Raw genomic sequence first — 25564 nt, 5'->3', positions numbered from 1 at the left:
GTCCAGTATGTCAGAGTATCCTCTAGTCTGGAAGGACTAGGGAGCGGCTAGCCTTAGCTTCTGGTGGCAGCTTCAGCCTGGTGGACAGAAGGCTTCTGGTTGATAGGGGTACTCTTTGGAGCATGTGATGGGACAAGCTGGGCAGAATTTGATGAACATAAAATCCTCTGCGCTGGGGCTCCCCACTGTGGCCACTGGTTTGTGGTTTGTGCATCACAGGTACATGTTTTATCACCGCCATCTGGCAGCATGTTCTTGACGAGGCCGGCATGCGAAGGGTATTGCATCTCATACCCGTGACTGAGGACCTCAGTATGTCGTTGGTGGCAGAGATAAGTGGGTTCAGCCACAAACGAAGGTGCAGGGTGGAAAACGAAGGTAGTGGAGCGCATTCGTGGGTCACTGACTATAGATGGCTGTGACTTTAGAAAAGCGTTTGAGGTGTTCTAAGCCCTTGAGGTCCGGCACCATCAGCCAACAATGGTCAGTTTGACTCACCTTCTCTGCATGATGACCTAGCTGTCAGGAGTATCGGGTGCTGTTAGGAGAAAAATAACACGTGGGAGTTATTTTTCAAAAATTGCGTATATTCGATTAAAGTGAGCGTGGTTGATAATTGTTTAGTACCTTTCTACATATATATATATGTATGTCAGCTTGTTTGTAGGGGTTCTGGACAAATGTCAATATGTTTAGGTCTCATGTATATGCCCTTATTTCATTGCATTTTCCGGGCTATAAAAGTATGGATGTCTGGCCAGCTTTTGGTAAATTACTGGCTTCAGTCTGTAGCTCAAAGAAGGGAAATATTTGTAGAATCTGTTGGTGGGTTGACTCTTCTGCAGGCCTGGGTGCGCATCCAGAGACCATGTGTATCCTCACTGCTTTGTTCACTTTTCTTGTGTTGAGCTGGTTGGGCAGGGGCTGCTCAGGACTAGAATTCCACATCAGTAGAGATCATCTTAACACTGGCAAAGAAACTCTAGGTTCTGTGAAAGACACTGAGGCCTGCATCGTACCTTCCCTCCCCCGAGCTGTGCAGTAAACACAAACAACATACTCTAGCCAATAGGAATAGTTCCCTCGTCCATATAATCTCAGAGGAGGACCACCTCTTATGAGACAAAACCACACTCCTCGTAGACATCATCACATCATCCTCTAGTCTTCTTTCTCCCTCTTCTGAACTTCACCATGACGAGAATACAAAACAAGCATTTGCAATGCAACGGGTCTCGCGTTTGCTCGTGTTAGAGCTAATATCATTGTAGACTCGTAACCGGACTTTTCTTGCGACATAAACCACATACGTAACCGGAAAAGGTGCAATTAGGTGTGTAACAAGGTCGATATTATGCAAAGCATTCGACTTCTGCCAAGGGAGATCACGTTGCGAAAATAGAGAAAAAGTAGTCCACAAACCGAATGGAAAACAGCGAGCCTCACATGTTTTCTGTACTTGGTCGATGCGCTCGAGGAGGGCTAACCACCGGAAAAGGCAGGACATATGCGTGCCTTCCACTAATGAAATCAAGCAGATTCTAACAGGCAAGCCCACAAACCAATGAAAGACACTGACGTCACGTGGATGGGGCTCCAAGCCCTTATTAATCCTTAAAGCGTCTTGCTAGCGAAACGCATGTGCAAGCGCATGCAATGCAGACTCAACCCTAAAAACAGTCACCCTTCTGGTCCCCAGAAAGGATGGCCATGCAGTCTTTCTTTGCATGAAGTCTTTCTTCACTCCTAGCTCTGATTCTGAGCACGATCAGGCATGTTAATCACCCTTGGCGCCCCCAGAAAGGATGGCCGAGCAGTCTTTCTTTGCCATGCAGTCTTTCTTCACTCATGCCTCAGGTCCCTCTGCAGCTGCATCTATGTGACCCAGACACATCCTAGCCCAGCAGGAGAAAGTTCCCTCTGCGGCTGCATCTGTGTGATCCAGAACACATCCTCGTCCACCACAAATCACTTACTGCTGCAGCTGCGTGACCCGGGGCACATCCTACCACAGCAGCAGGCACTTCCCTCTGCAGCTGCATGTGTGTGTGACCCAGGCACATCCTAGCCTAGCAGCAGGCACGTCCCTCTGCAGCTGCATCTGTGTGACCCAGAACACATCCTAGCCCAGCACAAGGCACTGCCGTCTGCGGCTGAGTCTGAGACCCTGGACACATCCGAGCCCAGCAGGAGACACTTCCCTCTGCGGCTGCATCTGTGTGACCCAGAACACATCCTAGTCCAATACAAGGCACTTCCCTCTGCGGCTGCATCTGTGTGACCCGGGGCACATCCTACCACAGCAGCAGGCACCTCTCTCTGCAGCTGCACGTGTGTGACCCAGGCACATCCTAGCCTAGCAGCAGGCACGTCCCTCTGCAGCTGCATGTGTGAGACACAGGCACATCCTAGCCTAGCAGCAGGCACGTCCCTCTGCAGCTGCATGTGTGAGACACAGGCACTTCCTAGCCTAGCAGCAGGCACGTCCCTCTGCAGCTGCATGTGTGAGACACAGGCACATCCTAGCCTAGCAGCAGGCTCTTCCCTCTGTGGCTGCATCTGTGTTAGTCTGAGCACATCCTAGTCCAGTACAAGGCACTGCCGTCTGCGGCTGTGTCTGAGAGACCCTGAGCACATCCTAGTCCAGCACAAGGCACTTCCCTCTGCGGCTGCTTCTGTGTGACCTGGAGCACATCTAGTTCCCAGGAGAAAGTCCAGGAGGCCAAGTAGTCCTGTTTTGTGACCTACAACCGGTGGGTCATGTGCCACGCCCATGTTTTTTCAATGCTTCAAAGACTTTGCATGTCTCAGTAAAAAAAAAAAAAAAAAAATGTAAAAAAAAAATGTTGACAGCCTTGAAAAACAAACTGCAGAGCTATCCTGAAATACAGGAAATAAAATCGTATTTTAAATTAAATTGTAATGTTCTCTCTTACCGTAATAATTCTTCTAGCTGGATAATCCGGTTGCAGCTGGTTTAGTAAGGGTGTGTCTGTTTTTTATGATTTTAAGATGAGCTCTGTTTTGGACCTGACTGAAATAATAAGTCGTAGGCAGTAGACGTGCTTCTCCTCCAGAGGTTCCCTCCTCCCCCTCTCACGGATAATTACAGAATGTCATCAGAGTTTAAGAAGTGCTGGTCGTTTGCATGGACTACTCTGGAAGGTGCATTGGTATAAGAAGCCTCACTGTCACTCAGTCGCTCTCCTTGACACTGGAAGATCGAAGTGGACCCTAAAGCCAGTGTTTGCGGCCTTCCGTTACAAGCTGCCCACAGACCCTCCTGCAGGTTGCACTGTTTGGTTTTAGGGTTCTGACAGTGTGGGTAGATGTTTCGTTGGCCACAGTCTTGTGAAAGTCTGGTACAACAGAGCTGCACAAACTGCTCCCAAAAAATGAGATCTTACTAGTGAAGACTCCCTCTGGCCCAGCCTTTTTGTGATGTTTCTGAATCCTCCAGAACTGTTCCTGGTAGTTTCTCACCAGCGGTGGGTCTAGTTGTTGTAAACTGGCCTCCTTCCCTTACGCCAGAGTATTGTTCTTCCTATGAATGAACGTTTGCAGCCTGCAGAGTTGCATCAGTGGTTCGTGGAGTCTCTGGAGCACTTGGTTGCGTCTGAAAGATGGCATTGGCCGATATGTGCAAGACGTGCTCATCTCAGTCGGAGCAGGACCAGCAGATGTGGTATTTGTTAACAAGGGATGCTGTCTTTCTTCTGAGAGGAGCTCCTTGGGTCAGAGCTGGCACAAGTCGTCGTACCTGTGGCACGTCTCGTTGAGCCAAAGACTTAACTGCAAACCCCATTGCAACTTCACACTTAGACGTTTTAAAATCCAAGGACCTATCTAGTCTTGACTGAAGAACCACCACTAACTGAGCTCTAGCCAAGCCTGTCCGCACCAAGAGATTATTCATGTCCCTGGGTCTGTTGCTGAATTACTGAGCACTGCTATTAAAAGCGTAAGGTTGTACAAAATTAAGGTTTAAGGTACCAAACTTCGTGAGCTACGAGCCGCCAGATTGAAATAATGAATGTGCATCTAAAAAGTTGTGGGCAGCGTTTATTCTATGCAGCACATTTCTGAGGTCGTTGTTATGGAGCGAGTAGACTTCTTGAAGTTCATATTGTCTTTTCAGAAAGCACACTGCAGGCAAAATTGGAGAACGAAGTCCATTCACAACTATGACGGCAAATTATCTCCTAAAATATGGATGTCTCGAAATCTCCCTCAGATCCCGTAGTGGACAATTCTTGGCAGACATAATTGACACTCTATCTGTCACTTCCCTGGCCCTCTATCACTGTCATATCCCATAGCAAGATGTGCTTATAAAGTTGTGATTATATCGTGCCCCCAGCTCCTTTTTTTATTTTTTAAATATTAGAAACCATCCATCCACCTGGCATACACCTGGTGAAAATTATGCAGAATTCACAATTTGCAATAGTCAAATACAGAAACAAAGAGTGTCCTGTCACAAGGGGATCCAGGGTGGTCTGGTCCCTTGCCCTACCGTTTCACCCCCTCCCAGTAGAAACCCCGTAAAAAGTGCCTGTGCCCTGGTGGTGTCAGTCCTGCTCATCACAGGCAATGCCACCTGTGCTATATGTACCAGCTACTGGCAGACCCTGGAAGGAGAGGTCTTCTCCAGATAGGAGCCCCTCATTGGCTGCAGATACTGCAGGCTGAAGTACAGATGAAGGGATGGTCTGAACTACACCTCACTTGAGGCTTTAATCACCAGAAAACCACAAATCTCCCGAAGTGAAGAGACGCCAACCAATAATCTCTGAGCTGTTCAAACTGAGACATTCAAGTTAGAGGTTTAAACACAACAGACCATTCCCAGCTCTCGCTCATTGAGTGAACGTCTCGTCAAAGTGGCAAGTTACCAACCGCAAACTAATGCCGCGTAGACAAGCAAAATAGGAACAGCAGGTTTTACCCATCCGCAAAAAGGCACTATAATCCTCAAGAAACCCACTAAATGGATGTATTTATCCCCACCCACTCTCTGATACCAGTGCAGATTGAGTTAACAAATTCAGTTTTAACCATTCAAACCGTAAGCTAAGAATTTGCTTAAGAAGCAATGTCTGAGCTCTTTCCTCTAGTCAGTGTACAATTAGGGGTGACCCACCCTGGCCAACATCTCGTTTGACTACAAATAGACCGAGTTCCAAATCCTTTTTTTGAGACAAAGCTGTAATGAGATGTTGGACCTCCGTAATACCCAACAGTTCTGCATCAGCTCTCCAAACAAGGACGCTGTTGCGTAGCCTTGAGGTGGGCTGTCCGTGAGGGTGCTCCGCAACCTCCATGTGGAAATGGACATCACCTCCCTGGGCTGCTTATGTTTGGTAATGGTAAGTAAAACAATGTTCCTTAGCTCAGACTCTGTTGGAGACTTGAAGGGTCATTGTTGCAGTGTCAAGCAGTGCGATCAAGGGTGCAGATTTAGAAGATGATTAATGATCCCTTACTGCAGATTGTAAGGGTAATACATATAGGGTCAGCTGCTGGCTTCCTGCATCACAAAAAAGAAGCCAGAGCACTTGTGTAGTCCATCTCCAGGGCTGCAATGTGGGTGTAGCAGTCAACCAACCTGCACCTGATCTAACTCCAGGAAAATAAGCAGGTCTGGTCAGTGCAGGCCAAGACTTGGAACAACAGTGACCTACAGCGTGGCCAGTGATGACCAGATGGCACGATGCTGCCCCTCTTGGGGGAGCACGCTTCCAAAACAAGGAATCTACTGTCTGCATTTTTATTGATTTATTTATGTAAGCCCACTCGTGCAACGCTTGAAGTTTCATCTGTCACCATCTTAAAACATTAATAGTGCAGCCACAGTGCCCTTCTCTCACCGAACACGAAAGTACAAGTCCTCCTGGGAGTCAGACAGGCCCATGAAATAAACGCCATAGTCTAAACTTCAGACTCAACCTGGATTTTGGTGGCAGACACAGGCATCTGGGTCCATAGTTTAGCCCTAGCTCCACTCCAACTGTAGGCCAGTTTTAGGCGATAGTTTAGAATCCAGGGACAAATGGGTATAAAATGTAATCCGTAGACCCTGGAACACATACACAGAGGTAGACCCCTCAATGTGAACTGTTTGGGCTCTAAACAAGTCTGAGACAGATCAGCATTAACTACGTTTTTTTTAAAAAAAATTAAACCCAAGTGATCCATGATGTGCCAGCATCATAATCTGTTTACACGGCTCTTGGTCTGCTCTTGAAGGTGGGCACCTTGACGCTGAGTGAGTGGACGTCGCGGATGGTGGTAATGCATTGAAAGTCATCAGTACCTGGGCTCTCGGTGTCTCCGTTGAGCCCTTTGGTGAACAGATTGGTGCTGAGGGTCTTGCCGTAGACCGATGTCTACGGCAAGACCCTTGGCAGTGCTTGGAGTGAAGGATGGCCGTGCTTGGAGTAGTGGTGATGCTTTTGGTGGGGTTCTTTCCCCCCTGTAACATTCTTCTTTGGGGGTCCTTTTCATAAGAGGAACCGGGTGCTGTAGCGGGGGGTCCGCCTCTGCTCCTTTCTGTTTTTTCCTCAGCACTTCCTATTTTCTCTCAGGGATATTCCTTCATGTTGTTGAGGCCTCTTTTTGTCATTTGTATGCACAATGTCAGTCCTCAATAGATGGAGGCAAACTGACTTCATAGAGCGTGAGGATCAGCAGCAACCTTCTTTCTCCCACAGGAGGCACATTTCACGAATAGTGAAGTTATTTAGTAGACAATAATAGTCCCTGAAGGTGTTAAAACTCAAGGAAATTAGTGATATTAAAAAAAAAAAATAAAAAAAAAAACTTTAAACTTTTAAAAGATAACTTTCTAAAGGAAAAATAAAACTCATAAAAAGAAGTGTTGAAAAGCCTGAACTGTCAGAGCACAATCCAAAGGAAAAGAAGTGAGGCGACATAGCCGGCAGTGCATGATGGGTGATGGAAGCTGCAGGCCTCCTTCAAGCCCTAGGGTATCCTGAATGTAGATTATTGACCTGACAGACACTGTGTCCTTTTGTTTTCTCTTAAGTTACAACCGTTTTTTTGATACATTATCTATATAGCACATTTATTCCCTAAATACTGCAGAATGGTTTGGTTTAAATTACACAACTAGTTTTTTACACAAAAATGCGATTAAAGCTGGCCTCTCATACGTATGGGGGTATCACCCAACAGTTCAACATTGGAGTGTCCACCTTCAGCATCTATAGAAACAACAACATGATGTGTCCATTTTCCACTAGGTTTACAAGTATCATTTCCTTCTGCTTTAGGCAGAAAGAGGGCTTATGGGACTGGACTCTGGCAAGAGGGTGCCTTCAAGTGGAGACTTCTCTAGAGTACATGTATACACGCCGGTGGTCTTTGAGCGTGAATGATCCAGTTTAATGTCAGACAGTGCCTGTGCTTTCAGTAATAACCGCCTTCCCTACAGCTTCCAGTACATACTACCCGAAAGTTAAATTGCTTTACAGAATGGTTTATGAAACCCCTGAACAGAGACCTCAATGATGTCTTCTGAAGGTGATTATGGAAGTAGTTCCGGCCATATCCAATATATTAAAGGAGAAGATGGGGTTTCGCAGGTGTATCCTTGATTTACTGAAGGATATTGAGCTGTCACTGGAAGGTTTGAGAACCCCCACTGCAGGTACTAGTCAACAGATGGTGGCATCTCAAATATTTGGTGGTTGGCCTTCCACCGTTAAGGTCTTTGACAGTGAGTGCTAACTCCAGCCCGCCTCTGGGCATTAACAACTATTTTGTCAAAGATGATGATGTTTCGCTAAGTTTCTTTGCTTTCCTCTGATTTGCATTGGCCCAGACACCTCTGGGTTAGAGTAGCAGCAGCACATTAGCCTAGTTCAAGGTGCACAGCCTTGGATGCGCTACCAACCCCATACCGCCTTGAGTTAGGTGCTAAGACGTACCTGGGTGGGGCCGTGTGTGTGTCCTAGGGCAGTGCTGCTTGTCATATCAGCAGGAGAGCCTATTGTGTGCCTCCACGCCTTAAGCCGTCGGTGGGAACCTGGTGCGGCTGATGCTCTCAGCACCTCAGGGGCGTGGCAGGGGAGCGACACGACAGTGCCAGGAGCACCCTCGCGACTCAGCCGATGAGCTGCAGTGGCGAGGACAACCAGCAATAATGCTGCAGCTGTGTGGCTGCAGGGCGCCTGGGGCAGGTTGATGGTGGAACAGTTCAGTGGGAGAAAACACGGCCTCTCTGAACAGTGGACCTTCCAGTTCACCTGCATTCGGCTCCGTGACCTAAATCAGTGGTTCCTAGACTGGGGTCCAAGGAGCCCTCGGGGTCCCCGATGCCAACTTAGGTGATCCGCAATTGTTTAGAAAATGAAATAACATTGACAGAATAATATTGTGTCTGTAAATAAAGAATCAAAATTGGAAATTTTAAAACATTTTGCAAATTAGAAGGACTTTGAAATTGAAGGCTAAAAATTAAATGGTATCTCCAGGTTGATTCAGGGGGGCAGTGGAGATGCATCAAACAAAATATAGCATGGCCAGCGGTTAGCCACAATAGAGTTTATAAAAGCTCCAGCCTCACCACTAAAATTCTGTTTTTTATATATTTTTGTGGTATTTGTGAATTTAAAAAAATGTAATCTTGTGTATTTGATGAACGTTTATTTCCCTATTTTGTGTATTGTTTTGTGGTTAAAATTATTGACATTACAATAATGACTCAATAGAGGCCCCTGAATTGTAATAATGATTCATTGGGGGCCCCTGATTTGCAATAATGACTCATTGGGGGTCTCTGAATTGCAATGATGATGCAGTGGGGGCCCCTGAGTTGCAATAATGATTCAGTGGGGGGCCGCGAATTGCAATAATGACTCAGGTCGGCCCCTGATTCGCAATATCGACTCAGTAGAGGCCCCTGAATTGTAACAATGATTCATTGAGGGCCCCTGATTTGCAAAAATGACTCAGTGGGAGCCTCTGAATTGCAATGATGCAGTGGGGACCCCTGAGCTGCAATAATGATTCAGTGGGGGGGGCCTGAGTTGCAATGATGATTCAGCGGTGTCCCCGGATTCCAATAATGATCCAGTGGGGGTCTCTGGATTCCAGTAATTATTAGGGGGGTTCATAAATTCCAATAATAAGTGGGGGGGGCATAAGTCAGAAGGTTAAACACTGATCTAGATGAGTGAGCATACACTGTGCTGTTTAGCTCTGCAGTCCTGAGTGGTTAGTACCCCTTAGGTTCCCTGCCCTGTGCAGACACACTAGCTTCCCTCCAGAAAGAAGGGTGTTACCCCCAAGTCATCTGCAGCACGTTTACGAGAGCCCCGCCTGTCATTAATCCGAGGGAAGGGCCACAAGCCAGGGAGTCAGCGTGTGAGAACTACAGCATCCCGCGTGGGACTCTAGGCCTGATGGCGTGTGTTCAGATGTTGGGGGATTACTTCGCAGCAGTGTTTAGGGCCGTGGGTGAGCCGTGCTGTCGGGGTCCCTTTGGTTTCCTTCTCGAAGGGGCAGAGAGAGGCCAGGGGTGGCGGCACTTGTCTCTGTGGGGTGAAGCTGTCTCACTGCTGTGGGAAAGGAGTATTAACCGAGTATTAACTGGGGCCTTTGATGTCTGCGTCCAGGCTTCGATGGCTGTGCAGATGGTCCCAGCGTCACCCCTTTGTTTCCAGGCGCCCATAAACCAGGAGCACCTGTTTCTCCCTGGGAGATGCCTGGCTTGTAATTTAGTGTCCGCTCCCCCCTCCCTGGGACGGTGCCCTCCGGGGGCTGGGCTGCTGATGTCCTCGGTGAGGGTGGGTTCAGACACATAGCGCCTGGTGCTTTATAGGTGCTATCAAACGCCGGTTCGGCTGCTCCCTTTAATTAGTATAAAGTACCCGCGATCTCCCAGAATGCACTCCCAAGTGTCACTCATCCGAGGTTAGACTGACGCATTCGGGCGGCGTCCCTGCATCATCGGTGGTGTAGTCACGCATGTCAGGCTGAATCCAGCCGCAGGCATGTTCTGGTGATCAGCAGCCCGTCTCCTGGGTGCCAGGGCATCCCTAGGAGGCAGGCGGGGGCATGACACAACTGGGCACACTAGGAGCAGTGAGGCGCAGGGCTGATGGGGGGGGGGGGGGCTCTCCTGATGGCCCTGCCTTGCCACCCCTGCCACCCCTGCCCTGACGCCTCTGCCACCCCTGCCCTGACACCCCGCCAGTACCCGTTGCCTGTCCTGGCTCTAGGCTCATCCATCTGCTTTCATTGGTCGTTGGCACCTCCCCAGAGCTCTCTGTCCCTAGAAAGCCCTCAGCTTTACCAAGAAGTCTGTCCCTGTATCCGTAAAGACAAGCCAGTACCTGCTCGGCCCAAGGAAAATAACGCAGCAGCCCTTTCCTGCAGCCAGGCAGACTTTAATGCATCATGTCAGGTGGTTGTTTGGGGTCCATTTAAGGAGCTTTATTGTGGACTCGCAGGGTGACTTGATTATCATGTTATGTCACCAGGGAGGCAGTGCTCCAGCCATGGGGTAAATTGAAGACCGAGGTGCATTTTGGTATTTGTAGTCCTGTTCCTCTTCAGTGAAACGTATTGAACTAGCTCCCGTCACTTACAAAAGGAACTCTAGGCACAGGAGCATTTAGATGCTGTTGACATGAAGCGCCTAGAACTCTGAGGTTGCCCCAGTGCAGGAGCCTCTTTCCTTAGGGTGTCGGTGTTTACGCCTCCTGTCTATAACTTTACCTGTCCCAGGCTCTGTCTCCCTGGCTTCTCATGGGGGTGTCGGTCTCTTGGCTTCTCAGCACTTTTTTGAGTCTCATCCCATACTCCTGCCTTGCATTGCTTTCTTTATCGTGTAGTATTCCCTCTCCCGCAGATCTGGGGGAGAGTGGCCTCTCCTGACACTCTTGGTAACCGCTCTGTCTCGCACACCAGTATTACCGTTTGTCTCGCACCTAAGAGACATCTTCGTATAAAGTTTCATTGAATGCCTTCACAGGAGGCCATAGCAACAAGTGTTATTAACAGTAATTATTTAATTTCTGTTAATGAGGTATCGCTGAAGCTTCTCTCTGAAAAGAAGGTAGTGCTTGGCTTCCTAGTCTTGGGTTCCTCAGATATTTAAAAAACCCAGGATGGGACAGCTGGAGCTCCCGCCTCATGCCAGGCGCATTCACCCTGGCATGAGTCTGCCTTCTCTGCAGTCTACCTCAGGGTTTGTTGTAAATTGTAAATTAGCACTTGTATAGCGCACTACTCACCCGTTAGGGTCTCAAGGCACTGTACTCATACCGCTATGGAACCCCTCCTGGCTTTTTCCCTGTGCGGCGCCCACTCCTGAGCACCCCCAGGGTGAAGCCAGGCATCCAAGCGCTGTTGGGGCCGTTGTGGAGATTAAGCAAGCTATTGCCCAGAGTTGCAGAGTGGGACCCATGAATTAGATTAGGCACCGAGGCGAGAATTATCTGGTCATGGGGAATTGAGCCCAAGACCTGCCTAAGCAGGACTTGAACCCTGGTCTTGAGCCAGATCTCTGCTTCAGGGTCTGCCGCTCTAACCATTGAGCCTCACTTCTCCACTAAGCCACACTTCTCCACTAGCCACACTTCTCCACTTTGTTCACTCAGTATAGATGCAGGGCCACAGGGAGAGGGCAAATGAAAAACCTAGGCTATGGTTGCGGTCTTGCGCTTTCCTAAAGCAAGTTATTTCATGTTTCTTTGCTTTTACAGAGAGGTCTTGGAATAATTCCATCAAGTTGAATTACACAGCACGTTGTGCCTTTTGGAGTAAAGCGAATGGAAAAAGCCATGCACAAGAACCCTATCCGGCTCGGTGTGCATCAAGCTTTTCTAAAGGAAGGGCCCAATGCTTGGAGGCTGTTACATCCACTTTTTTTTACAAAGCGCATGATTACCAAGGTTTCTGTGCGCTAAAGAGAAAGATCAGAAACGAATGTCTCTTAGGCAAGCCTTGTTTTTAGTTTGTGATCCAGAGCTGATCGCTTTTCTGTGTCAGCCAAAGTGGAAGAGGGCTACGTTTGCTGGAGGATTGAATTATGGCATATTTGGGGATAAATGTAAGATCTTGAGGTCCTCTCTGCTTTATCATGATTGAACTTGGAGTCCAGGAAGTGGACTGGGCCCTAAAAGATTGTGTCTCAGGCAGTTAGGTGTGCATACCGTCTCCTGGGAGAACGTGCAGTGTTGTTAGAGCCAGAGAGCAGGCGGCTTAACATAAAGCAACGTAGACGATGACAAGGGGGCCCACGAATATTCCACGTCTCAGATATTCTTTGGCCCTGGGCTGACTGGGGTAGTGTTGTGAGATTATGTGCGCTAAGGCCCTTGCGGTTCTAGGTGTACTCGCAAGAGGAATTACCTAACTCACTGGGAGGTGTTAAGGTGTGGTTATTAACGGTTATGACGTAATCGGAGTGCGGTGTGTGATCGTTTCCTGAGGAATAAAGACGTCTGTTACAGAGCTCTGGGTGTGGCGTGGTCCTTTGCGTGCTCCCTCGCTCGAAGGACGCTACAGCCGGGCGCCTCTAAATGGTTGTGCCCCTCCTTGCATTAGGCCCGGCCAGAGACCTGAAGGACGCACAGAGCCCCAGGAGTACTAACACGGTCTTGCAGATTGCTACTGTGATGTGTTGGAAGGAGAGGAAGGGTGCGATATACTTGATTATCGTCAGATGATCCTTAAACGGATCAGTGTTGTCAAGCGGCTGCTCATAGCCTTAAACTGGCGTCTCGAGTTATGGTCACAACTTCACCTAGTTAGCAGTCAGGGGAGGAGAGATCCATTCCATTGTGGTGATTCAGTGGTAGTTTGGGGTCAGTGTTGAATAATGTGCTTGTGACTGGGCAACATGTCATTCAGTTGGGTGAACACAGTTCAGTCCTTTTTTCTGTCTAAGAATGAGCTGGATGTCACTTGTCTCCCACAACTGAAAGTACAAGGTGCACTCAGTCAACCCTTCAGGCGCAGTCCCAAAGCGTTGTCTGGTATGTGTAGGCCCCTCCCTGCCCAGCTCCTGTGCAGCCAGGCTTGGCTTCCCCAACCACCACCGCTGCTTGAGTGGCAGAGGTCTGATGGAAACAAGCGCCCTTTGCTGTTACCGGACCGGGCCCTTGAAAGTGTGCGAAGGACCCATCCACCCACTGGAAGCGAGGAGTGGAGCTCGCCTCTTCTGTGAGACTTCTGAAGTCTGCAAAGTCTCCTGAGAAAGATCTGTTCTCTCTTGTGGCCCACCCTTGCCACAGGATGAGGCTCACCAACTCACCAGCCTTGTGCCAGGCACCCTGAACCCTCCACAAGGAGGAGTGTGGGCGAGAGTGATGCTTGTGTGTTACTGAAGGTGGGGGGCAGAGCACATATACCCGCTCTTTACTGACCCTCACAAACACACGAGGTGCTCTAGGGAATGAAACTGAAGCAGACGGTGCAGTGTGAACCCCGGACTCCGGCCTGGGTGACCTAGTCAGAGAGGACTCGGTGCCACACTGGCAGACAGTCTCCTATCCTGGGGCACAGAGCCCTCTCCTACATATTAGTGGCACGCGTCATCATAGGTCCCCCACTTTACAGAAATGCAGGTTTCGTCCTTCGGGGCTCACCCCTCCTGGCGGAGCCCCTGGGACCCTGATTGCTCTGGGTTGGTTTGGTGAGTAGGGGAGGGGACAGGGTGTTACAGCACGGGCATTGCATCGCTGTCACTAGGTGGTGGGGTTACAATGAACCGCAGGGAGTCATCGGGTCCTCCTGGGAGGTGACATCTGCAGCCTGCCGAGAACCACCCAACGCAGGGCGCGGGCTCTTTCTTAGGGAGCGCACCCGTCTGTGTGGGGCTTCCCGGGAACGTTGCTGCCGTGAATAGGTGTCTAAGGACTGACAACTGCGTGAAATGATATTTTGTTGAGTTGTTAAAGGCCACCAAGGAAGGGAAGCGCTGTGATGCTTTTACAGTGCGAACCAAGGGTGCATGGAAAACACATGACTGTTTACCACAAGAGGTGCCCAGGGAGGCCGGGGACTGCTGCTCGGGTAGATTTTAAGGACGCTTCCCCGGGATCTTCTTACACGAAGCCATCTCTCAAGTCCTGCGTTTTATACACCTGATTGGAAAGTCAAGTTCCGCGGGGGGGGGCTGGGGGGCGCTGAAAAAGATGTTCTTTAGAGATAAATGTTATTGCACATGACAAGACGTGGCTTGCAGGGGAACATCTGCAACCGAGGTATTCCGTTTGAGACGGGGCCAAGGCTTGTTTGCGTCTTCGTGCCTGTCTCTACAAGTCTGCAGCGGCAGGAATGCTGAACCCCCCGCCGCATACTTCAAGGGACTTCTGAGTGGAAATGGAACGTGTGAACCATCACCGAGGATCTGTGCGGCATGTGGGCAAGGATCTGTGCGGCATGTGGGCAAGGATCTGTGCGGCATGTGGGCAAGGAGGCAGTGCATGGCCGCCGCATCATTCAGCGCTCCACACAGGTGCCTCATCAGCCAGGACCACCTTTAGGTCTGGGAAAGATCTGCGTGGCACGTGTGCACAGAGCCAGGAGGGCTGCCGCATAATTCAGCACTTCACACAGATGCCTCATCACCGAGAGGCACCTTCGCGTGTGAGCAAAGATCTGCGTGGCACGTGTGCACAGAGCCAGGAGGGCTGCCGCATAATTCAGCACTTCACACAGATGCCTCATCACCGAGAGGCACCTTCGCGTGTGAGCAAAGATCTGCGTGGCACGTGTGCACAGAGCCAGGAGGGCTGCCGCATAATTCAGCACTTCACACAGATGCCTCATCACCGAGAGGCACCTTCGCGTGTGAGCAAAGATCTGCGTGGCACGTGTGCACAGAGCCGGGATGGCCGCCGCATAATTCAGCACTCCACACAGGTGCCTCATCAGCCAGGACCACCTTTAGGTGTGGGGAAGGACCTGCGTGGCACGTGCGCACAGAGCCAGGAGGGCTGCCGCATAATTCAGCACTTCACACAGATGCCTCATCACCGAGCAGCACCTTGACATGTGAGCAAAGATCTGCGTGGCACGTGTGCACAGAGCCAGGAGGGCTGCCGCATAATTCAGCACTTCACACAGATGCCTCTTCACCGAGAGGCACCTTCGCGTGTGAGCAAAGATCTGCGTGGCACGTGTGCACAGAGCCAGGAGGGCTGCCGCATAATTCAGCACTTCACACAGATGCCTCATCACCGAGAGGCACCTTCGCGTGTGAGCAAAGATCTGCGTGGCACGTGTGCACAGAGCCGGGAGGGCCGCCGCATAATTCAGCACTCCACACAGGTGCCTCATCAGCCAGGACCACCTTTAGGTGTGGGGAAGGACCTGCGTGGCACGTGCGCACAGAGCCAGGAGGGCTGCCGCATAATTCAGCACTTCACACAGATGCCTCATCACCGAGCAGCACCTTGACATGTGAGCAAAGATCTGCGTGGCACGTGTGCACAGAGCCAGGAGGGCTGCCGCATAATTCAGCACTCCACACAGGTGCCTCATCAGCCAGGACCACCTTTAGGTGTGGGGAAGGACCTGCGTGGCACGTGCGCACAGAGCCAGGAGGGCTGCCGCATAGTTCAACACACCACACAGGTGCCTCACAAAAGGCCCCCTGAAAAGACTAACCCAGCTTCATCTTTTCCAGCCAGTATCACTTGTGACACGAACATCCTCTTTTAAACCGGTCACTTCTCACACCCACATGCTTTGTTACCACTGGGCTTAGCTGAAACCAGCGTCATTTATTATAACCCGCCTCACTTCCGGTACCAACATCCTCTGTTACTGTCTCTAAGCTTGTCAGCATCACTTCCGGTACCAACGAACATCCTCTGTTACTGTCACTAAGCTTGTCAGCATCACTTCCGGTACCAACATCCTCTTTTACTATCACTACGTTTGTCAGCATCACTTCTGATACATCTTTTACAACCCAGCATTGCCTCTGATGCCAGCATCCTGTGTTAGACCCCAGCACTGGTTCTGATACTAACAGCCTGGGTTAGAACCCAGCATTGCTTCCAATGCCAACATCCTGGGTTAGAACCCAGCATTGCCCAGCATTGCTTCCAATGCCAACATCCTGGGTTAGACATTGCTTCCAATGCCAACATCCCGGGTTACAACCCAACATTGCTTCTGATACCGGCATCCTCTGTTAGAACCCAGCACTAGTTCTGATACTAACAGCCTGGGTTAGAAGTCAGCATTGCTTTGTGACAGAGTAACCCCATCCGCCAAACTGTAAATCAGGCCCCAAGTCCTTTTCTCCCTTAGAAGCTTGTTCCTACATGATGCTGTGTGTAACATGCAGTTGACAGGTCATATTCTGCAGAAGACCACATAGGTTCCCCAGAACAGTTGTTTGTCAGCATTGCATCTTTGCTGTAGATTTACACATGACCTGCCCTCTCCCTTTGACAGCGATGTACAGTTGATCCACTTCAGAAATGATCATGGAAATGGCACTGGGGCCTGCTTGTTTTTGATCCCAAGTATCACAGTGGTTTAAACAAGAGTTGCGCTTTACAAGGTGGTCAGGAGCCTTTCTCGTTTGTGCATGCTACGTGTGCTATCAAAGAATTCGGCCAGCTCTTGCTATCCCTAGCAGTGTGTCACAGATGATTTTTTTAAAGCAGTAACCAAAAATCAAGGTATAACTGTATGGTCATTCAGTGACTGACTCAATATTGGTCATTGATCACCATCCATTCTTGAGCTAACCGAGGCATTGGGAGGCCACCAGTATAGAGCCGAGGCTAAATCCCCCAAGCTCACTGGCAGATTGTTCCTCGACCAGCAGCCTGTTGTTCAGTGTTGTCCACCATCCTTGTTTTATTTGGCCCCTTGTTGCGGTTTTGAGGCCTGGTTGTGCTTCAAATAACAGGCATCTGTAGTGTGACAAGTAGGCTGCCCAGTTATTTCTGAATTACCAATTGATTGTAGATCTTGAAAATTGTTGGTGACTGTGGAAGGCATCACTTGTGATGCGGGGCAGGAGGGGTCTTCGCTTCTTCCAAGAGTGCAACAGGCGGAGTTCTTGACCAGGTGCCTTCTAGCACATACCTCCTACTCTTTGCCTGCCCATCTCCTGCACAGGAACAGCTCGTGCCAGCCTGAGGTCAGACGTAGAACCTGTGCTGCTCCTGAGATCAGGAACTGTCAGGCCACCCCCGTAGCCCCACACGGCACCCCCCCTCAAACCTTGAGCTCTTCTGGTGAGGGCATGTGTCAAGGAAGTGAAACAACAGAATATCCCCAGGATTGTGAACCCCTCTGTTATTACCAAGTGTGAATCCACCACGAGCCCATAGGTCAAGTGAATAGTTAATTCACACACCAACCAATACCGGGGCGAACCCCGTGGGACCAGCACACCCAGAATTCGAGCTGAGTGATACGAATTACAAAGTGGCGTCCGATCTCTAGGGCGCATTGGCAAATACCCCAACCTGACGACTGTGCATCCGTCACCTCAGCCTACCTGCAGAGACCCCAGACTGCTGCAGACGGGGGACTTGTGTGCTGATAGCCCACAACCAGAGGGCATCACTCAGTGCGTGGGCAGGACGTGATGAAGGGCACGTACACAACCTCCATGACACCTCCAACATGGACCCATGGAGCTGTGGTTACCAGCCTGGGGTGCAGTACCTAGGGCCCCATCCATGGATTCCTCTCCGCCAGTGTGGGCCCTTAGCGTGGACCCACTGCATTGATTTGGAGTCTACTTACCTCGTGAATGTGCCGACAGCACCTCCACCTTTTGGAAATAATGCTTTGGTTATCTTCTTTTATCTTCTCGTTGATGGGAATATTGTTCTTATTTTGTGAAAGTCAAGCAGTCCAAACAAGCTTAGTACGTTGTGCCGCCGACGCACTGCGCTCAGGGCTGACGCACGCCTCGCAATCCTTGCCCACCTGCCAGACTCTACCTGGTGGTGTTGCCTAGTCCAGTGGTTCCCAACCGGTGGTCCGGGGACCCCTGGGGGTCCGCGAAGCCTCTCCAGGGGGTCCTCGACAGCTTAGAAAATTAAATAATATTAACATATTAGGTCCCAAGCTTTCACTAAGGACTTAGTGGGGGTCCCCGGGTTCCAAAAATGATTCAGTGGGGGTCCCCGAGTTCCAGTTATGCTAAAATGGGGGTCCACAGAAGTGAAAAGGTTGGGAACCACTGGCCTAGTCTGTCGAGACAGGCCTGCAGCGTCATAACAAGGACCTTGGGTTTGTGTTGGAAAAGGGGAGGTGTGCCTCATACAGAGGTAATGGGCATAGCTTGTTGCCTCTTGGGGGGTGGAGACATGGGCAACTTCCACACACACCACGTCTCTTCACCTTGGATGTTGTGAAGGTGCCTGAACTGTACTAATGGTTTCCAGTGATCAGAAAGTGGAGGAATTGGGGACAAATGAATGAAAGCATTTGGTACCTCTGGGATGTGTACTGCGCATGCGCGCCGAATCCCCAATAGAAGAGTGCCATTTACAAAAACAGGTGAACAGATTATTCCCTTTGGTTGCCCCAATGTTTAGAATAGAGGATCCTTGTGTTTGAACAGCGTGAATTGTGCATTTCTACCCCAGGCTTCATGGGTCCTGGCAATGCACCTGTGTGGCAGTACCGAGACCTCTACCCTCAAGATCTGCATCCACTCTGCCCCGCAATCCCCTCCGCCCCACACCTCCTCCCCTGGGTTCATACCTATATCATCCTTCCTCCCTGGAAGGTAGTATAGGTGAGACATGCTTGCAGCTGTGAGTGACATGGAAAGAGGTTTTAAGAATTGGTAAGTTGCAGCTCCCATGGAAGAACATTTTTGCGCGGGACCCTTTGTGATTCCACAAAAGATACTTTTACTGATGAATTAATTCCTTTACCCTAGCTTAAGCGTTCAGTGTGAGGATAAAAGGACATGCATCTCAAGCTGGCTTGAGTTGAGTGTTGCATATGACTCATGGACCGCCATCTTTAGGGTTCTTACCAGGGTTTCTGAAGCATTGACCATTACAAGCTCTGATTTAATGTGTCGGGATCACATGTTGTCTAACTGTCCACTTGAGTTGTAAATTAGAGAGTGTGATCGCAGGAGTAGTTTTACCTCCACCAAGGACCCAGGGCACATAGCCTGCAATATGTTCTCTCAACACCCATGGGGCGCTCCACAGTTGTTGACTTTACAACTCCATACACATCGTCTACCCAACCCTACAACCCTGCATCCAGCAGACTCGCAGAAGGGTGGAAGGTGGTGTTGTGACTAAATGGGAAGCCACTGGCTGTCGCTGCGAGTGACATTTAGGTTCAAACTTGCAGCACTCAGTTCAGCGTCCTGGGCAGAGTTCTGAAGTTCAGTCATCGCCTCGTGCTTTTAACACCTAAGTAGTGAAGGTGGTTTGAATAGATGTGATACACAAAACAATTAGACAGCCATCATGGCAGAAAAACAGAAGCAGGAATATAATTAGTTCAGGTGGGTGGCAGGGAGCTCCATAAGTGGGCTCTACACCATGATGTGTTTTTGATACATTCTTCATCCCTCTAAGAACTGAGGGGGAGCTACCAGAAATTAATAATTTTGTGGCTGTCCCTATAGTTAAATTCAGCTAGATTGTCTTACATGCTAGACACCTGCCTTTGAAAAGTATTGTTGACTCTGGAAATAGCCACAGAGGTGTGTGAGTAAGATAGGCGTCACTGGGTCACTTATGCCCAGCACACCATCATTCACTGACCGACGCTGACTTGAGATCAGTGCCGGGTGGTGTGACTCCAGCATTCAGAGTGCTCGTAACCATTTCATTATACTCGTGTTCGACACCGAGTCTGCCCAGCCGGTGAGGATGCAGGCACTTCAGTTCATGGTGTGCGCATCATTATCAGCTGGGTACCATTAGATGTACTTTGGAGTCCAGTAGTGATGAGGATAGTTTGGCTCCTGCACAAACATCTTTGTTTACACAGGAAATGTGCTGACCGACAGACACAAGGTGCAACCTTTGCTGTTCTCTATGCCTAGGAGTATCCATCAGAGCTGCCTCTTCTGAGCCCAGAGGCCAGTCCAGTCTTGTAGGGCATGTATGGTGCTGAATATTGTCCCTCCTCTGCCCTTGTCTTGAGGCAGGAGTACGAGGTAGAGAAAGAAGGTCCTCCAGTCGCTTGTTGACTCTCGAGATGTTCCAGCCGTACCAGTCGGCCCCTGGTCACTGGGGTTGTAGGAGGTGATGCTGACCGTCCTGCCACAGCCTCTGAACGTGCATGCTGTAGGGACCATAGTGGGATCCTGGATGTTGGGATAAATGTCTTAAATAGGCCTGACAGTTTGTAAATTCTCAACAAAATTCCTTGAAGGAAAGTCCTTCTAAAGGTTTCCGTGAGGATTTGATCTTCAGGGTCCCAGTTAACACAGCAGAGTGTTCAGTACATGCACTCAGTGCTGATCTACTGTGGAATCCTTCACGGGAGCTCCCTCATTCTCCTAGGATCTGGTGGGAGACAGTGAACTTCCTTAGATCCATCAGAACCCTATGAACTGAACCTCTCTACAGACGCAGGGATTCCTCAGGGTTGATTTCATGTGTTGCGCCTCATTGTCCGGTGTTTCTAATCTCTGCTCCATAAAGTGACCAGGAATCTGACATTCATGGAAAATGGTGCTTAAAAACTTAAAAAAAATAAACAAAACAGTTTTGGGGTTCCAGGGATTATCCCGTTCAACTTAATTCAGAATATGTTTTTTAGGAGTAACAATTTGTGTACATCTCATGTTCCATTTGTACTTGAGATCTGAGTTAGCAGACAGCCAGGTTTCTTGTCCCCACTTTTCTTCCTGGTCTTGGTGAACGCTGGTTACCCCCTCTGCTGAGCTTTACTGCTGTTCCAGTTTGTGCTGTGCGAAGGCTTGCTGTGTTTGTTTTATTGAAGGATTGGATTTCTGTTAGGTGCCTGTAAAGTTCTGGTGAATGGTGCTTATGGGTTTTGAGTGTATCACTAAATAAATATTACTGCCTAAAACAAGGAATCTCTGTTCAGTGGTGTTTGCACAACTCCTTGTATTGTCTTGAGGTGCTGCTTCCGCGTCATCTCCTGACACTCCTCCATTTGTCTCATTTTATGTATTTTGGGGCTCGGTGGACTTCCGGATACTCCCTCGAGGTTTCCTCGTTTGCATGTTTCTGATTTTGTTCTAAATTCCATGAACAGAGTATTGTAGTCAGTTAATTTTTCAGAATGTGTTGGATCTCTTCACAGATCGGGAGCAGATTTCCTTTAGACAGCCTGGCAGGAATAGAGCATGTTCCTCTCTAATGCAGAGTCGCCCTCTTCGTCCTGGTCACTTGGGAAAGACATTTGTTTCTGATCTAGTTATGACCTCTGGTCAGAGGTTTAGGACTTCTCAACAAACTTGCAGAAAAACCCAACTAGCTGAGATCGGGCGCCCAGATTTTGCGCGGAGGCCCCAGTATTGAAAAGGAGATGCTGGGAGGGGTTTTCAGTGCATATCTGATCATAAATTCTATTTAAAAAAAAAAAAAAACACTTCCAACATCTTTCATCAAGTGATTGAAACTGGGCCGAAGTTTTTTTTCAGCTCAACAAGAAGACCTGTGTGTATACAATCCGTGCAGCGCTCTGTACTTATTTTATTACGACGGTCTCGGTAATTAGATGATGCACAGACTGCGTCGGGCACAGTGTGCAGAAGTGTGTGCTTGTAATTCACCAGCAATTGCCTACTCAGCCTTTCAGTGTTTTTTCCTTCCTTTTGTGGCTGTGAGAGAGAACCCGTCGCAGCCGGAGTGGAGTCGCCCTCATGCTCTTCCGGCCTTCAGTTCACTGCAGCATGTACTGACTGACTGTCTCTGCAAGTGAGGCCTCAAATCCTCTTTTCTTTATTGGTGACAACAGTTCGGTAAACAATAACATGGAATTTTCATCTAATAAAATGTCCATAAACTTTAATCCATCCTTGCGGGGTGACTGAGCCCAGCTTTCTAGTAATCGAGGCTTATCTGTCTAATTGTTCAGCAAAGTACGTAGGTGCCAATCTCTCCAGTCTTTTGATGCCCACGATCTCAGTCTCTTCTGTCCTTGGATAACCACGATGCCAGTCCCTTCAGTCTTTGGATGGATGCCCACGACGCCAGTTTCTTCCGTCTTTTTATACTCACGGCCAAGCCCTTCGGCCTCTGGATACTCACGATGCCAGTCCCTTCTGTCTCTGGATACTCATGATGCCAGTCCCTTCGGTCTCTGGATACTCACGATGCCAGTCCCTTCGGTCTCTGGATACTCACGATGCCAGTCCCTTCGGTCTCTGGATACTCACGATGCCAGTCCCTTCCGTCTCTGGATACTCATTATGCCAATCCCTTCCGTCTCTGGATACTCATGATGCCAATCCCTTCCGTCTCTGGATACTCATGATGCCAGTCCCTTCCGTCTCTGGATACCGATGATGCCAGTCCCTTCCGTCTCTGGATACCGATGATGCCATCTTCGGTCTCTGGATACCGATAATGCCAGTCCCTTCCGTCTCTGGATACTCATGATGCCAGTCCCTTCCGTCTCTGGATACGGATGATGCCAGTCCCTTCCGTCTCTGGATACTCATGATGCCATCTTCGGTCTCTGGATACTCATGATGCCAGTCCCTTCCGTCTCTGGATACCGATGATGCCAGTCCCTTCCGTCTCTGGATACCGATGATGCCAGTCCCTTCGGTCTCTGGATACTCATGATGCCAGTCCCTTCGGTCTCTGGATACTCACGATGCCAGTCCCTTCGGTCTCTGGATACCGAGAGTCAGTCACATGCCAGGTGTATGATGAGTGTGTGGTAATCACTTTTTAAGTCCCACTGAATCAAGACAAGATTGAATGAGCGGTCGCAGTCGGGCCCTTGGAGTTCCCCTTTAATTAAAATGGTTCTCGTCCCCTCCACCCACACCCGAATTCTGCCCACAAAGGCTGGCTCCTCTTTTCTTTGCAACTTGGACACTAATCCCACTGTGAACTGTGCCATGTTTTATTCAAACACAGCTGGGCTGAAACCAAACATAGAGCAACACCCCTGTCTTTACGGGACACAGCAGCTTTTGTACAGAGTGTTACCTTTTAGAGCGAATTCAGGTGGTGGTTGCCAGATTCATTCATTTAATCCTCCCATTGCCCTATCGGAAAGAAGCAGGGGGTCTGTTCCTAAGCATGGCTCGGGTCCCCTGGCGCTTTTCCACCAGCAGTCTGAAGCCCTGGGATCCCTGCCTGGGGCTGGGAGCTGCTGAGGTTACATGAGCTCTATAAGGCGTCGGAGGCCCTGGGATCCCTGCCTTGGGCTGGGAGCTGCTGAGGTTACATGAGCTCTATAAGGCCTCAGAGGCCCTGTGATCTGTTCTTGGGTTGGAAGTTGCTGAGGTCACATGACTTCTGTAAGGTGTCGGAGGCCCTGGGATCCCTGCCTCGGGCTGGGAGCTGCTGAGGTCACATGAACTTTATAAGGCGTTGGAGGCCCTGGAATCTCCTCTTGGGAGCTGCTAAGGTCACATGAACTTTATAAGGCGTTGGAGGCCCTGGGATCTCCTCTTGGGAGCTACTGAGGTCACATGACCTCCATAAGGTGTCGGAGGCCCTGGGAACCCTGCCTCGGGCTGGGAGCTGCTGATGTCACATGAGCTCTAAACGGCATCGGAGGCCCTGGGATCCCTGCCTCAGGCCAGGGAGCTGCTGAGGTCACATGAACGTTATAATGCATTGGAGTCCCTTGGATCGCCTCTTGGGAGCTCCTGAGTCGCATGAGCTCTATAAGGCGTCAGAGGCCCTGGGATCTCTGCTTGGGTTGTGAGCTGCTGAGGTCACATGAGCTCTATAAGGCATCAGAGGCCCTTGGATCTCTGCTTGGGAGCTGCTGAGGTCACATGAACTTTATAAGGCATCAGAGGCCCTGGGGTCTCCTCTTGGGAGCTGCTGAGGTAACCTGAGCTCTAGAAGGCGTCAGAGGCCCTGGGATCTCTGCTTGGGAGCTGCTGAGGTCACATGAACTTTATAAGGCGTCAGAGGCCCTGGGATCTCTGCTTGGGTTGTGAGCTGCTGAGGTCACATGAGCTCTATAAGGCATCAGAGGCCCTTGGATCTCTGCTTGGGAGCTGCTGAGGTCACATGAACTTTATAAGGCATCAGAGGCCCTGGGATCTCCTCTTGGGAGCTGCTGAGGTAACATGAGCTCTAGAAGGCGTCAGAGGCCCTGGGATCTCTGCTTGGGTTGTGAGCTGCTGAGGTCACATGAGCTCTATAAGGCATCAGAGGCCCTTGGATCTCTGCTTGGGAGCTGCTGAGGTCACATGAACTTTATAAGGCATCAGAGGCCCTGGGATCTCCTCTTGGGAGCTGCTGAGGTAACATGAGCTCTAGAAGGCGTCAGAGGCCCTGGGATCTCTGCTTGGGAGCTGCTGAGGTCACATGAACTTTATAAGGCATCAGAGGCCCTGGGATCTCTGCTTGGGAGCTGCTGAGGTCACATGAGCTCTATAAGGCGTCAGAGCATGGGAGCTGCTGAGGTCACATGAGCTCTATAAGACGTCAGAGGTCCCTCTGGATTAGAGTTTGAATGCACAGTTCAGCTTCAGCAAGCTAACCAGAGGGCTCCGCCCACTCGGAGGGCATCCTTTGCACTGTCCAGAAATAATTCCACTTTTGGAGTATCTTGTCTTTCTCTGGATCTCTCAAAATGAGCTTCTTTATGTAGTGAAGGTGGCAAAGCATGAGAGGGAGAGACTGTGGGGACGGCAGAGATAACTTAAAGGTGGGAGCAGGCTGGGGAGAGGGATGGGAGAAGATGGCGAAAATCACCCTTTCGGACTAAGGTTGCTTGAGAGGAGGAGGAAAGCCTCAAAAATAAGATGGGCTTTAAAGACCTCGGAGTAGAAACGTACAGAAGCAGATAGAATGAGCAGTCAGAAGTGACGGAGCTGAGCGCACCCCTGGAGCCGTGGGACACGGTTGTGCTGGGACTTGGGGCAGAAAATGAGCTCAAGGAAAGGGTTCTTTACCCAGGGACTACCTTTGGAGCCAGGAGTGCGGGGGGCTTAGGATACCCCAACCTTCCTTTTCCAGGGTGTCCGTTTTAGGCAGGGGGTGCAGCCAGTTTCTGCTCCCCGGTGTGATGGGTTCGAGCCCCCACCTGTGCTCTGGAGGCAGGTGAGACCTTGGAGTCCGCACCGAAGGGAAGAACCGTGCGTATTTCTTCCGACGTTTACAGCGTTGTCGATGGGAAAGGGGCGCACAGGCAATGAAATCCCACCATGTTAGTTTAGATTTTCGTCTTGTTTCTAAAAATGACTTTATTAAGGAGAAACTGCATTTTGTTAAAAACCAACAAAAATGTTGAAAGTTTGATACGGTTGATCAGTCTCCGACCAATTATGTGGAAATTGTACGACGAACAACTGTTCTTTTTGTAGATTAGCTGTATATGTAATTGATGAGCGTGGAAAGGGAAAGTTCTCGCCCTCCTGGGGGACCCTGACCACATGGACCCCGCGCGTGGC

General features: G+C 49.8%; 1 protein-coding gene across 4 annotated transcripts in view; it reads left to right on the top strand.

Annotated features, from left to right (window-relative positions):
- Positions 1–25564, top strand: part of TP63 (tumor protein p63) — a 266840-nt gene that overhangs the window by 185848 nt on the left and 55428 nt on the right. The window lies entirely within an intron of this gene.

Source organism: Pleurodeles waltl, chromosome 11, assembly GCF_031143425.1.
Source record: "Pleurodeles waltl isolate 20211129_DDA chromosome 11, aPleWal1.hap1.20221129, whole genome shotgun sequence".
NCBI lineage: Eukaryota > Metazoa > Chordata > Amphibia > Caudata > Salamandridae > Pleurodeles > Pleurodeles waltl.
The sequence above is the reverse complement of the archived record's forward strand: the minus strand, read 5'-3'. Positions and strand labels throughout refer to the sequence as shown.